General features: G+C 43.8%; 1 protein-coding gene across 11 annotated transcripts in view; it reads left to right on the top strand.

Annotated features, from left to right (window-relative positions):
• The window catches only part of ADAM22 (ADAM metallopeptidase domain 22), a 147,825-nt gene that overhangs the window by 45,214 nt on the left and 87,723 nt on the right, over positions 1–14,888 (top strand). The window lies entirely within an intron of this gene.

Below are 14,888 nucleotides of genomic sequence, written 5' to 3'. Positions count from 1 at the left end.
TTGGGTGTATCTCTAGGGCTCCCTTCCATGTTTTTATTCTCTTGTTTTGAATGTTTTAACACTTACGTATTTTTGGCCAAAAATATGTATCTCAAATGCTCAATCCATATTCTGTTGTTTAAATAGAAATGGACTGATTTTCAAAAGTGCTGCATGTTAATACCCTCTGCTTTGTTAATGGATATAATGAATACTCAGCAGTTCAAAATATCTCATGTAGGTTCTTGAGAGAAAATGTCAATTTGGGAACAAAGAGGGGAAGAGAACTGACAATAGATCCAGGAGACTTAAAGTGAAGCCTATTGTATCTCAGGTACGCTGCCATTTTTTTAGTTAGTCTTGTCTTTGCTTCCTTTGGGCCAATGAATGTCTTGTATGGCACAGGGTGGAAACGATGGAATTGATGCCAACCCAAGAAGAGTCGGAAGAGCAATGATTAGGGTACACATCTTATTATAGATATTCTAGTTATACTCCTTGATCTGAATCAAGCAAATCAGGGCTTTGAATGTGAGTGTGCAGAGTTGTGCAGGTCTTTGGCTATATGGAAATGTGTTTTGAAAAAAAGATTTTGTTTAAACTGTTACATTTCTGATTAAAGTTTCACTTTGGAAAAGTTTGAGGAATTTTTTTGGTAAAAAGCCTTTTGTTGGAAATTCCTGACCATCACTAATTATAAATACGTTTTCAGGGCATCTGAGGTGTGTCTCTCAGACATCTTGCTATCCGTTCTTATGCTCTAATTCTCTAACTGCTATGCAGCGTAGTCGTTTCCACCTCCACATATCACTGGTCTGTAAGCAAAACAAATGTAAATGGAAAATGGATTTATTCCTGTTAAGGCATTCCTTAAACTTAGGCACTTTACTTTTGAATTATCTTTTCTGTAAGGGTATATATATATTTCTGTTTATAGCAATCAGTGTTTGAGATTACATCACCTCTCCTGAAACACTGATAGCTATATGCAGAATCAATTAGCTTGTTAGGAAACATGCATCAATGTATATGTCTTTGTGATTTAAGAAACAGCTATATTTATTTTTCTAACTTTCAGTTTAATACTCATCTCCAAATATTAAGATAGAGTGCTGCAGATTTCAGTCATACCAGCAGTGTTTAGCAGATGTACTGAAACTATTCCTGTGGGGAAAAAAAAAAAAATTACAGGATTGATTAATTGGTAGTATCATTGTAAATATGTCTGTCTCTATTTTTGTGAGGGGGAAAAAAAGTCTGGATTAGATATATAAATATTTTAGAAAAAAAATATATACACACAACCCTGTAAGTCTTCTAACTTAAAAAACCATTAGCATCCTTGGATGTTGGTTAGCTTTAATTTATAGTTTAGCTCAGCATTAAATTCTACAATATTGTTTGGAGCTTTTGGAAGGCTTTTTCTTGTTCTGCAAGCCACATTAGGCTCCCTGATGATTGCTCATCAAATGCATTTCACTGTAGAACTTGAGTCTTAAATCCAGTTTTTATTATAAGTAACACATGACATGTTAGAAGAATATTTTTAGAAACATAAATAATTGAGCAAGATTCTAGAAATATGCAGTAAGGAGGATGAGAAGGATATCCTTATACATTTTTGTACTGAAGAGGAGAATGCAATCTTGAATGTGTGCTTGTCAGTGTGAGCTGTAGGTATAAACAGTGGTGCCATTTATCTAAATTAATGTTTGCAAAACCACACATGATGTTCGTTAAGAACTGATGAGCACTGTTGTAAGTGAGAGGCTCTTGAACCCTCCACTTAGGCACTGGTTTGTATTCCCAGGGGTGTTCCCCCACAAGATTTTCAGGCATGACGAAGAGAGGCACCTAAATTAGGATGCTGATCTCCCAGGATCTCTGTAGCCAGCAGGGAGAGCATGGGCTCCTGCAGAGGGTGGTCAGGGCAGGAGGCTGGCAGGAGGGCAATGTCTTGCCTTTGTGAGCAACTGCTCGCTCTTTCTGGTGATTGTGCAGAGGTGGATCCCATAGGGACTAGCCTCCCAGTTGGGTGTCCTATTTCCCCATGGCTGAGCAGAGTGAATAAGGGGTGGATGATTTCCTTGTCTCTCTTTAAAATGTCCTATATCTTTGCTCAGCTGCAGAGGTTCCTCTAGGACACCAGGTTAGCTCAGGATGAGGACAAGTGAGGAGCTGAAGCAGTTCTCTTGTTAAAACAGTGTCAGCACATCACTGAGATGCCAAGCAAAGGCGACAGGAGATTTGAAAGTAGGTTTCTTGTAGAAATGCTTGGTCAAATTCAAACTGATCATTCACTGAATGAAAATTTTAGAGGCAGCTCCGCACTAAGATGCAGATCATAGCTACAGCCATCTGCATGTGACAGTGTCCCTGGCCGATGGGCTAGCCTTACAGATGCTGGGTGCACTCCCACCCGCAGACCCCATCAGCCAGCTGTGTTTCATCTTTCAGTTCTGGATGTGTGAATGGACCCTTGGGTGGGCAAAAGGACAGGAGTCAAAAGGGATGGTTGCACTCAGAAGCGATGCTGAGCTCTCTATCCCCTGTCCCTTTGCCTAGCAACAGTGGCCCTTTTGGCTGTCAGAGGCCTTGTGGTGAGATGCTGTGTGGAAGGGGCCATTCAGGGTAACTGAGTCAAAGGATCTGAGGTGGAGTGTGTTATACTGTGTGCTCTTTAGGGCAGTTCTTTTGTTCTTTCAAGGCTCTCTACCACACTGCTGTATAGCATTTAAAAGCATCTGCGCCTTTAGACGTTCATTTTTTTGATCTGGCTATGCAGTTGCTTTGTGAAAATTAACTCTAAACAGACTTACCTTTTCATCTCAGTTATATTCAACTGTTCAGAGAGACACTGACTTGGAGCCCTTTCGAGGAAAACAAGGCATATGCCAGAATGGCAGAATATGTTCCTGCTCACTTCTGCATCTGCTAGAGTTGCTTTCGTACTTGCACCTTTTAACTCCTCCTGCAAGATGTGCTTTGCATTGTCACCCTAGTGCTTTGCTCTGCCACATTCAAAATGTAACTGTTCAATGCCAGATAGTTGCCAAACTGCAAAGAATATAATTGCTTGAGTCCTACAGATCTGAGACAGCAGGTGCTCAGCCTGACCTACAGAAAATATGACAATCCTGGAAAAAAAACCTGGAAAAGGTAAGTAGCCTCTGAATGAAGAGGTTAGTCCTTTGAAAAGTGATAACGGCAGTTGGCACGCTCAAGTATAAAGATCCCTTTTCATCCTGAAGAGAGTACTTCAGGATAAAAATAGATGAGATTAATAGATAATAATAAATAAGATACTTAGAAATCTATTCTCATTTAATAAATGGTTATATAATGTTTCTATCTATAGGCACATCATGGCTGAAAGATAAGAGGCTACAGGGAAAGACAAAATAGTCATAAGGATTTGCATTATGACAAAAAGAAAATTTGAGTCTTTGCTGGCACCATAAGCCCACTTAAGAGAAATCATCATGGCAAGTGTTCTGGAGATGTAAGGAGATGGTGATTCAGATTTAAGACCCTACGGGAAGAATGCAATATACTTGGGTCTGCTTTGACCCTGCCAGTTTTTCCATCCTGGGATACGTATCTTTTGAAATTTAAACCATTGCTTAGGTGGCAGCATGACAAGTTGCAGGTGGTTTGTTTTTGAGCATGGCTGAATAAAATATGTCAAATTCTGAAAAAGTCTGTTAGCACATTAGACACATTAGTAGGCATGCAGGATAAAGCAGTTTGGTTTGTGTTTTGAGTCAAGAGAGAGAGAGAGCAGGTAGTCTGCTATTTTCTAATCATAAGAATTTTGAGCTAGAATTCTCCAAACAGACAATTTTGCAAACAAGGCAGTGGATCAGTCCTGATTTAAAAGAGGATGGATATGAAAGATGAGAATAAAGGGATAGAAAAAGGTGTGGTGAAGGAGCAAGAGAAGACAAATTGGATGCAAATAAGCAAATTGGATGTATAATGCATAGTGTATTGCTGACAGATGCCTCCCAGCGATGTAAAATATATCCTCTATAAATTTATATGGATATATAGCATATAGAGGATCTGTGTGTGTGTGTGTATATATAGGATATATATATGTATATAAGAAATGAATGGTAGCAGCATAGAACTTGTACCAATGGTATATGAGTGAACCAGCTACAAAGCTTAGAATGTGGTTTAAAACTCTTTTTACCAATCGGTGCACCAAGTTAGATGGATATGTGAATGCCATTAGTAATGCCAGGGATTTCATCCTGTTCCCTTTTTTACTACTTAAAACCCAGCCATAATTATGTCACCTACCACTGTAACTGGCCTTAATACAGGGTTTGGTTGTCTTTGAGAAGGTGTGTGAAGATGGGGACTTCTGTGTATAGAGGAGCAAAGCCAGTGTTAGGGTAGGAGGGATGTGATACCTGTGATAAGAAAAGGGGGAAATATTTGAACCCTGCAGGTGTTTTGTTGTAGGATTGTCAGTCTGAGTTGAATCATTGTCTTATCCATGCAGCAGCAGACGGAATACTGTCAAAGCTGCATTTTCAGAAATGGTTCTCTGGTTACAGATGTGGAACAGTCTCTGCAATGGATGTAGTTAGCAGGGTGTGCTGCTGACCACTGTTGCTCTGTACAGCTATTGTACGTTACATGATGTGGATATGAATGATGTATTTAAAAGCAATCCTGTCCTGATATATGGCAAATAATTTGTACCCTATAAGCACAAATATATTTTCTCTCAGAGTTTCAAGAAATAACTTTGAATAGAAAGGTAATTTTAAAATATCAAATTACTGTGTTCATTTTACCCTAAGGAGCAGTGACAGGGATTAAACACAAAATAAACAAAATTGCATCATACCAATGGTCCATCTATCCTGGCACTGGCAATGGGAGATGCTGTGAAAGAGCACATGGGCTAGGCCACTTTCAGGGTGCATTCCACTCACCTCCCCCAACATCCATGGCTGTTTGATTAAGGGTGCCAGAAGGTATATCCCTGCGTATGCCTTTTAATATCTGTTTATGAATTCGTTGTCCATGACATCAGTCTCTTTCTGGGATACCTTCTGATACTGTCTGCCTGTACAGCCTCCTGTGGCAACATGTTGCAGAGATTCACAATGTGTTATGTGACATAGTGCTTTCTTTGGTCTGTTTTAAATTGGTCTTCTAATTTCTTCAAGTACTTCCTTATTTTACTAATGTGGAATTAGGTGAATAACAGCTTTGCATTAATTCTGTCTATGGCCCACATGATATTGTAAACCTCTATCATATTCTCCTCCCCTCACCCCATTTTCTTCTCCAAATTGAAGAGCCTTTTGAGTTTAAGAGAGGATGATTTACTGGTAGGTAACACACAGGGAGTGAAGTAACCTGCTGGGTCATCAGCAATGCCAGAGTTGTCTGGCAAGCCAGACAAATCTGACTTGGAACAGCATTAGGAAATGGATTTTTTTGTCTCTCTGAAGCTAGCTGTTCTCTTGCAGTTGTATATGCTAAATGAAGATTGATGATTGTAAGTTTGGGGAGCTGTGATAATTCCTTGGATGGTGGTTAAGTGATTAGTGTTGTTTCGGAATCTGGCTCCTGAGGATTCGGTGGTTAAGGGACTCTTGTCTTCCCACCCTTCATTCATTTTTAAGATGAGCCATGGATTTTATTTCACAAAGCTTTGTGTCATTTGTCATGTGTGGATATTCTGTGATATTTTCCTGGTAATGCAGACTGCTTCTTCAAGAAGCTTCTTCAGGAAGCTTCCTTGTCTCCCTTAACTGTGCTTTTGGATTTGTTTACATAGTTTCAGCCTAAAACCCTGGCTCACCCACAAATGCAGTGTGAGACCTTTGACTTCTGATTCACAGTGTTCTGTGCTATTGAAATGGACCTTCTTTATCAAAAGAGATTACAGTGCTACAGCAGGTACCTGTAATTTCAGTTTCCTGCTCTTTAATTTGCCTGCCACTGTAGATATTTTTCACATTATGACTCATTTTTCCTTAGCCCCTCTACCAATAGCAGGCTTTTTTCAATATCTTTGCAGTTTCAGGCCCATTTCTATCTTCTTGAAATTCTAGCAGATTGTCTCCATCAGAATAGTTTCTAGAAACTAAGTAGTTCCACGATTTAAGGTTTACTATCTTTTTAATTAAAGCTATTTTCAGGTATACCCTTTTCTAAAGTTCATGTTTTGTGAACAAAAATAGAAGTCATGGTAACCATTTCTTCTGATCTCATTTCTGAAACATCTCAGGTACTTGAACAGTTGATGCATTCATTAGATTAACAATAAAAACAAACTTCATAATTTTTCAATCCATGTATGCTAATACTCTTTAATTATATAAAAATGTACACTGTTGTCCTGGGTTCAGCTGGGATAGAGTTAATTTTTTTTTTACAGGAACCTGGGAGGTGGGGGGCATAGCCGGGGCAGCTGACCTGAACTGGCCAAGGAGCTATTCCATACCATGTGACATCATGCTCAGTATATAAAGGGGGAGCGGGCCGGGGGGTGGGCTCTTCTTTTCGGTGGGGGAAGTGGCAGAGCGTCGGGTCCCGGGTGGTGAGCAGTTGCACTGTGCATCACTCTTTTTGTATACTTTTTCATTAGTACCGTTGTTGTTGTTGCAATTTCTTTGTGTTGTTCCAGTAAACTGCCTTTATCTCAACCCTCGAGGTTCCAGGTTTGGGTTTTTTTTCCTCTCCTCCGTCTTCCCCCCATCCCACCGGAGGGGGGCGGGAGGAGTGAGCGAGCGGCCGCGTGGTCCTTTGTTACCGGCTGGGCTGAAACCACGACAGTCCTTTTTGGCGCCCAACGTGGGGCACGAAGGGTTGAGATAACGACAGATCTGGCCAGAGCGTGTTGAAACAAATTTGTCATACGCATTTCTTATACTAGATAAATAGATGTTAGTCACAATGTTGATTCAGCTGTTTACATGGTGGTGTTTTGTAAGTTCTTATATGCTTTATGTATTGCCTGTAGTTGCGTATCTCATCTCTGGGAGAGTGATTGGGATTATCATTTTGCTGTACTGGGCAATGTCGACTTGTGAAATGATTACATCACTGGTCATGAGGTTAAGCTGTTATCTGTATGAGGCAGTGATATCATTTCCAGACTTTGGGCACCTTCTGTCGGATTTTATTGGTAATTACACCCAACCCATGGGGAAGTTAGGGGGGGATACTTCCCCCCATCCGTTCCCCTCCTTTTTCTCTTTCCAACTAATTACAACAGTTTTCGAGAATTTTGAATATCCTTGGGATGCGCAAGCCTGTGTGCTGTTAGTGCTATGCCTCCTGACTATGTTTCAGGTCTTGTCTAGGGCTACAAAGAGGCTCTTTAAGAATACCACCCAGAGATCTGTCCCAAAGCTGGATATTTATGGGTGGCACGGCATGTGGGAGGATGTGGGCAGGTATCTAGAGAACTTCTCACCTCCAGTGACTTGGAAGTTCACTCCCGAACAACTGCAAAACCCTCATGAAGTGATAGAATTTTTGAAAGGAAAATGCTGTGGCTATCCCAGAGACACACAACTCACTACACTGTGCTGGGCCCTGGCCGATATCTACCAAACCCTGCTTGATACTATGCAGCACCCCCAGGGGGAAAAGGGGGAAAAGATGGAAAACAAGACAACATGCACCGTGGCTACCCCAACCCCAACAACATGCACCGTGGCTAACCCTACCCCGGTGACAGATACTGCCACTAAACCAGAGAACCAACCTGTGCCAGTATCAGTTGCCCCTGTACAGAAAAAGAAACACACAAAGAAATCAGTTCGCTCAGTGAGAGATGAAGATGAACCAGGGTCATCGCGAGAACAGGAGGAAGAGGCAGAACCTGAAATAATTACCCGATCTCTATCCCTGAGTGAGTTGCGTGACATGCGAAAAGATTTTAGCCGCCACCCAGATGAGCACATTGTTACCTGGCTGCTCCGATGCTGGGATAATGGGGCTAATAGTGTGGAATTAGAGGGTAAGGAAGCCAAGCAGTTGAGATCTCTGTCTAGAGAAGGGGGTATCGACAAGGCGATTGGGAGAAAAACACAAGTCCTCAGCCTCTGGAGGCGACTTCTGTTAGGTGTAAAGGAAAGATACCCTTTCAGGGATGAAGTTACATGTCACCAAGGCAAGTGGACCACCATGGAGAGAGGTATCCAGTACCTGAGGGAATTAGCCGTGCTGGAGGTGATTTATAATGATCCAGAAAATGCACAGTCACCCACAAATCCAGATGAAGTCCAATACACACAACCGATGTGGCGGAAGTTTCTACGAAGTGCACCACCAACCTATGCCAACTCATTGGCAGTAATGTCCTAGAAAGAAGGCTATGGACAAACGGTGGATGAATTGGCTGTCCAGCTCCAGCAATATGAAGGAAGTCTCTCTTCCTCCCTACGGGCCTTTGTCTCAGCTGTAGAGGAATTGTCCCGAGAGTTCCAGCAATTCAAAGTGGATATGTCCTCCTCCTCACCTGTACAGGCCCACATTGCAGTTATTGGGAGTAAGCGTTCCTCTGCCCAAGAGAGAGGAGAGAGAAAGTACACACGACGGGCTAACCTGTGGTTTTACCTGTGTGACCATGGAGAGGACATGAGGAAGTGGGATGGAAAACCTACCTCAGTCTTGGATTCACGGGTACGGGAGTTGCGAGAAAAAGCAACCAGAAAAGAAGATTCTTCTTGGAAAACTGCTGCTCCAGTTTCCTGTGAGCAGTCCCCCGGGCGCAGTAGATGGGCCGATCTCATTTCTGATCCTCTTGAAGGGACTTCTGATTCACATGTGCAAAAAGTGGGTAACAGATATTCTAACCAGGATTAGAGGGGCCCTGCCTCCAGCCAGGTGGAGGAGAGGGACAACCGAGTCTACTGGACAGTGTGGATTCGATGGCCTGGCACGTCAGACCCACAGGAATATAAGGCTCTAGTAGACACTGGTGCACAATGTACCCTAATGCCATCAAGTTATAAAGGGGCAGAACCCATCTGTATCTCTGGTGTGACAGGGGGATCCCAAGAGCTAACCATATTGGAAGCCGAAATGAGTCTAACCGGGAATGAGTGGCATAAACACCCCATTGCAGCTGGCCCAGAGGCCCCGTACATCCTTGGTATAGATTATCTCAGAAGGGGGTATTTCAAAGACCCAAAAGGGTACCGTTGGGCCTTTGGTATAGCTGCATTGGAGACGGAGGAGATTGAACAGCTGTCTACCCTGCCTGGTCTCTCCCAAGACCCTTCGGTTGTGGGGTTGCTGAAAGTTGAAGAACAACAGGTGCCAATTGCTACCACGACGGTGCACCGGCGGCAATATCGCACCAACCGAGACTCCCTGATCCCCATCCATAAGCTGATTTGCCAATTGGAGAGCCAAGGAGTGATCAGCAAGACTCACTCACCCTTTAATAGTCCCATATGGCCCGTGCGGAAATCTAATGGGGATTGGAGACTAACAGTAGATTATCGTGGGCTGAATGAAGTCACGCCACCGCTGAGCGCTGCTGTGCCAGATATGTTAGAGCTTCAATATGAACTGGAATCAAAGACAGCTAAGTGGTATGCCACAATTGACATTGCTAATGCATTTTTCTCCATTCCTTTGGCAGCGGAGTGCAGGCCACAGTTTGCTTTCACTTGGAGGGGTGTCCAGTACACCTGGAATCGACTGCCCCAGGGGTGGAAACACAGCCCCACTATCTGCCATGGACTGATCCAGACTGCACTAGAAAAAGGTGAAGCTCCAGAACACCTGCAATATATTGATGACATCATCATATGGGGCAGCACGGCAGAAGAAGTTTTTGAGAAAGGGAAGAAAATAATCCAAATCCTTTTGAAGGCTGGCTTTGCCATAAAAGAAAGTAAGGTCAAGAGACCTGCGCAGGAGATCCAGTTCTTAGGAGTAAAATGGCAAGACGGGCGTCGTCAGATCCCTGCGGACGTGATCAACAAAATAGCAGCTATGTCCTCACCGACTAATAAAAAGGAAACACAGGCTTTCTTAGGTGTTGTGGGCTTTTGGAGAATGCATATTCCAAATTACAGTCAAATTGTAAGTCCTCTCTACCAAGTTATCCGGAAGAAGAATGATTTTAAATGGGGGCCTGAGCAACGACAAGCCTTTGAACAAATTAAGCGGGAGATTGTTCATGCAGTAGCTCTTGGGCCAGTCCGGACAGGACCAGATGTTAAAAATGTGCTCTACACTGCAGCTGGGGAGAATGGCCCTACCTGAAGCCTTTGGCAGAAAGCACCTGGAGAGACCCGAGGCCGACCCCTGGGGTTTTGGAGTCGGGGATATCGAGGATCCGAGGCTCGCTATACTCCAACTGAAAAAGAGATATTGGCAGCATATGAAGGAGTTCGAGCCGCTTCAGAAGTGATTGGTACTGAAACACAGCTCTTCTTAGCACCCCGACTGCCAGTGCTGGGCTGGATGTTCAAAGGGAAAGTTTCCTCTACACATCACGCGACTGATGCCACGTGGAGTAAGTGGATTGCACTGATCACACAACGGGCTCGCATAGGAAACCCCAGTCGCCCAGGAATTTTAGAAGTGATCACGGACTGGCCAGAAGACAAAGACTTTGGAATGTTGCCAGAGGAGGAGGTGACACGGGCTGAAGAGGCCCCGCTGTATAATAAACTGCCAGAAAATGAAAGGCAATATGCCCTGTTCACTGATGGGTCCTGTCGCATCGTGGGAAAACATCGGAGGTGGAAGGCTGCTGTATGGAGTCCTACACGACTAGTTGCAGAAACTGCTGAAGGAGAAGGTGAATCGAGTCAGTTTGCAGAGGTGAAAGCCATCCAGCTAGCATTAGATATTGCTGAAAGAGAAAAGTGGCCAGTGCTCTATCTCTATACTGACTCATGGATGGTGGCAAATGCCCTATGGGGGTGGCTACAGCAATGGAAGAAGGGCAACTGGCAACGCAGAGGTAAACCCATTTGGGCTGCCGCACTGTGGCAAGATATCGCTGTTCGGATAGAGAAGCTAGTGGTAAAAGTACGTCACATAGATGCTCATGTACCCAAGAGTCGGGCCACTGAAGAACATCAAAACAATCAGCAGGCAGATCAGGCCGCCAAGATTGAAGTGTCTCAGGTAGACCTGGACTGGCAACGTAGGAGTGAGCTATTTATGGCTCAGTGGGCCCACGATACCTCAGGCCATCAGGGGAGAGATGCAACATATAGATGGGCTCGAGATCGAGGGGTGGACTTGACCATGGACACTATCGCACAGGTCATCCACGAATGTGAAACATGTGCCGCAATTAAGCAAGCCAAGCGGCAAAAACCCCTGTCGCATGGGGGGCGATGGCTGAAATATAAACAGTGGGAGGCCTGGCAGATTGACTATATCACACTCCCACGAACACGCCAAGGCAAGTGCCATGTGCTTACAATGGTGGAAGCAACCACTGGATGGCTGGAAACATACCCTGTGTCCCATACCACTGCCCAGAACACTATCCTGGGCCTTGAAGAGAAAATTTTATGGCAACACGACACCCCAGCAAGAATCGAGTCGGACAACGGGACTCACTTCCGAAACAACCTCGTAGACACCTGGGCCAAAGAACACGGCATTGAGTGGGTATATCACATCCCTTATCACGCACCGGCCTCCGGAAAAATCGAACGATACAACGGACTGCTGAAAACTACATTGAGAGCGATGGGGGGTGGGACTTTCAAACATTGGGATACACATTTAACAAAAGCCACCTGGTTAGTTAATACTAGAGGATCCGCCAATCGGGCTGGCCCCGCCCAACCAAGACTTCCACATACTGTAGAAGGCGATAAAGTCCCTGTAGTGCGCATGAGGAGTATGTTAGGAAAGACAGTCTGGGTTAGTCCTCCCTCAAACAGAGGCAAACCCATTCAAGGGGTTGTTTTTGCTCAGGGACCTGGGTACACCTGGTGGGTGATGCAGAAGGATGGGGAAGTTCGATGTGTACCTCAGGGAGATTTGATTTTGGGAGAGAATAGCCAGTGAATTGGGCTGTATGATACCTAACTGCTAAATACCCTGCCAATGCATGTCATTGTATCTATAGTGTCTATATGCCATATCAAGGGTATTACTGTAAGAATTACCCAAATGGCTTAGTTTCAAAGTCCATCCCGCAGTCAAGTACAACAGCGACAGAACTTGAACTGACACCCAGCAATTTCCTCAAGATCAACATCTTCGACCTGCAGACTAAGGGCGTGAGTTGCACCAAATGTACTAGCCACAAATTCCAGAGGCAGCATACAACAACCCACCATCTCACACCATCTCTCTTATCCTGAAGAACTGTTACAACAGATGGAGCCCCAAAGTCATGGACTAAATAAAATCAATGGACACATTAGAGGGATAGCCCATACGCTAAAGGAATACCATTTGCATGTGTGTGTGTGTGCGGGGGGGCGACGGGGACGGACGCAAGTCCATATACTTATATATATAAGACAAGGAAGTGGTAGTGGTCGATTGGAAAATGTAAGATCTGGGCATGATGTAGATGGTATAGAATAAGGGGTGGATAATGTCCTGGGTTCAGCTGGGATAGAGTTAATTTTTTTTTTACAGGAACCTGGGAGGTGGGGGGCATAGCCGGGGCAGCTGACCTGAACTGGCCAAGGAGCTATTCCATACCATGTGACATCATGCTCAGTATATAAAGGGGGAGCGGGCCGGGGGGTGGGCTCTTCTTTTCGGTGGGGGAAGTGGCAGAGCGTCGGGTCCCGGGTGGTGAGCAGTTGCACTGTGCATCACTCTTTTTGTATACTTTTTCATTAGTACCGTTGTTGTTGTTGCAATTTCTTTGTGTTGTTCCAGTAAACTGCCTTTATCTCAACCCTCAAGGTTCCAGTTTTTGTTTTTTTTTCCTCTCCTCCGTCTTCCCCCCATCCCACCGGAGGGGGGCGGGAGGAGTGAGCGAGCGGCCGCGTGGTCCTTTATTACCGGCTGGGCTGAAACCACGACAACTGTTTAGAAGGAATCATTCTTCATGGTGATTACTACATGAAAAATTCTTGGGCCACGAGCAACATTTCAAATTTCAGGATAAAATGCAAGTTCTAACAGCAGGTAACCATGGGTGTAAGGGGGTGATCATCCCAAGTGCTTATAAAAGAAATGACAGCACAGCAGGGGAAAGCTTTGCTGTCATTAAGGATGCACATTTTAGGATGGATGTGTTCAGTGTTAGTGCCAAACTGTAAATGTAACCTTGAAGAGATATTGACTCCTTTGCTGGTCTTTCTTGGCATCGTGCAGAAGCTGGAAGCAGCGGCATGGAAAAACTCGTTGGTAAGAAGGGGTGATGGGCTGGGGAATAGAGGAGTAGGAGGAATGTGGCCAGGGAGAGGGGACCTGAGGGCAGAGGAGGTAGGTACGGTGATGGGGAGTTTGGAAGAAGATGATGGAACGTTTGGAAGGAGATGATAGAACAGGCAGGAGCTGGGGTAGAGCACAATTTGCCCTCTTTGTATTCCTATTTTATGCAGCTTAAGTATTTCTATTTTATTTGTGTAATCAGGTGCTATTTGTTGCCAAAGTAAGGTAGTCTGGGAGTGAAGCAAGGCTGTACTGGCAATGAGATGGTTTGCTGGGCAGTCCCAGTTTACCTGTTACTGGGTTGGGTAGTGCGTATGTGCAAAGCAAGTGGTGATGCCTCATCTCTTTGACAGGGATTTCCTGCGTGGCTCTGAACAAGCATCCCCCAAAGTGGTGCCTGCACCATTTCCTCTAGTGACTGACTGTTGTTCTTTGGGTGCCCTGTGAGCAGGACACTTGGGATCAGCTCTGAAGAGCTCCAAGAGCTCCTGAGCTGTCCTAACTACAACACAGCGCAGGACACATCTGAAATGTGTTATGATGAAAAAGATAGTGTATTTCTATAATATATGGCTCTGTGAAGTTTCAAACTGGGCACCCAAACCAACAGATACTTTAAAGCTTTCTAGTATTGAGGAAAACACTAACACCTAGTCTCCTGAGGGGCAGTATGTAGAGGACTCAATATTTGTGTTTTGCAAATACTTTGAGAGAACATCATGGAAATGCTCATGAGTACAGGAATAATTTGTCTCTGCTCCAGGGCAAGATGATGTTTACAGTAATTAAAATTTGAGGGCAAATCTTGAAGGAAGCTACCAAATAAAAATATTTAGTAATGTCCATTCATTAAATGATACAGGTGTCCTGTGCAAAATGTATGTGCTTGTATTTAATAGCATAAAGTCATGTTGGGGCCATGTTGAGATGGCTGATATTTTATAACGCTTACTTAAGCATTTAATTTTGCAGTTTTATTGTGGACAATACACAAATATGAACAAAGAGTTGGATTGAAATGTTCTTGAAATCACAAGTGAGTTTACTTGGGAAGTGGTTTTCCATATGGTATAAAACAGCTTGACTGTATGAAGAGGTGTATTAAAAACTAGGATTAGACCACACTAGTAGATTTGTGCAGGAATACGTGTAGCCTTTGCCTCTTGTGTGCTTGCCTCTTCCCTTTATTATTAATTTACCACCTTCTCAAATACTAAAATTAGCTATGATTATCCTGACTTTAAAGTAACAAGTGTATGAACAGAATGGCATTGAGGAAGCTGCTTTGTAGTAGTGGTATGAACACGGTCTAAAAATACCTGCTCATTTTAATAGGACTCCTGAAATTTCTGTAGGAAAAAAAAGCAGTTGCCTGAAGATATACAGGTGTAAATTATTCATCAGCAAAATCAGAGTGAGGTTTTATTGACACTTGCATTGCCATCAGTACTGTAAGGAAAAACTAGGTAAGCAGCAGCATAAGTGAACCTTGCCCAGACTGCTTTCAACTCTGGCTGTGAAAACATAAGTTTAGAACTAGAAAA

The sequence above is a fragment of the Haliaeetus albicilla genome, chromosome 2 (assembly GCF_947461875.1).
Source record: "Haliaeetus albicilla chromosome 2, bHalAlb1.1, whole genome shotgun sequence".
Classification (NCBI taxonomy): Eukaryota; Metazoa; Chordata; class Aves; order Accipitriformes; family Accipitridae; genus Haliaeetus; species Haliaeetus albicilla.
This window is presented reverse-complemented; position numbering and strand designations above follow the sequence as displayed.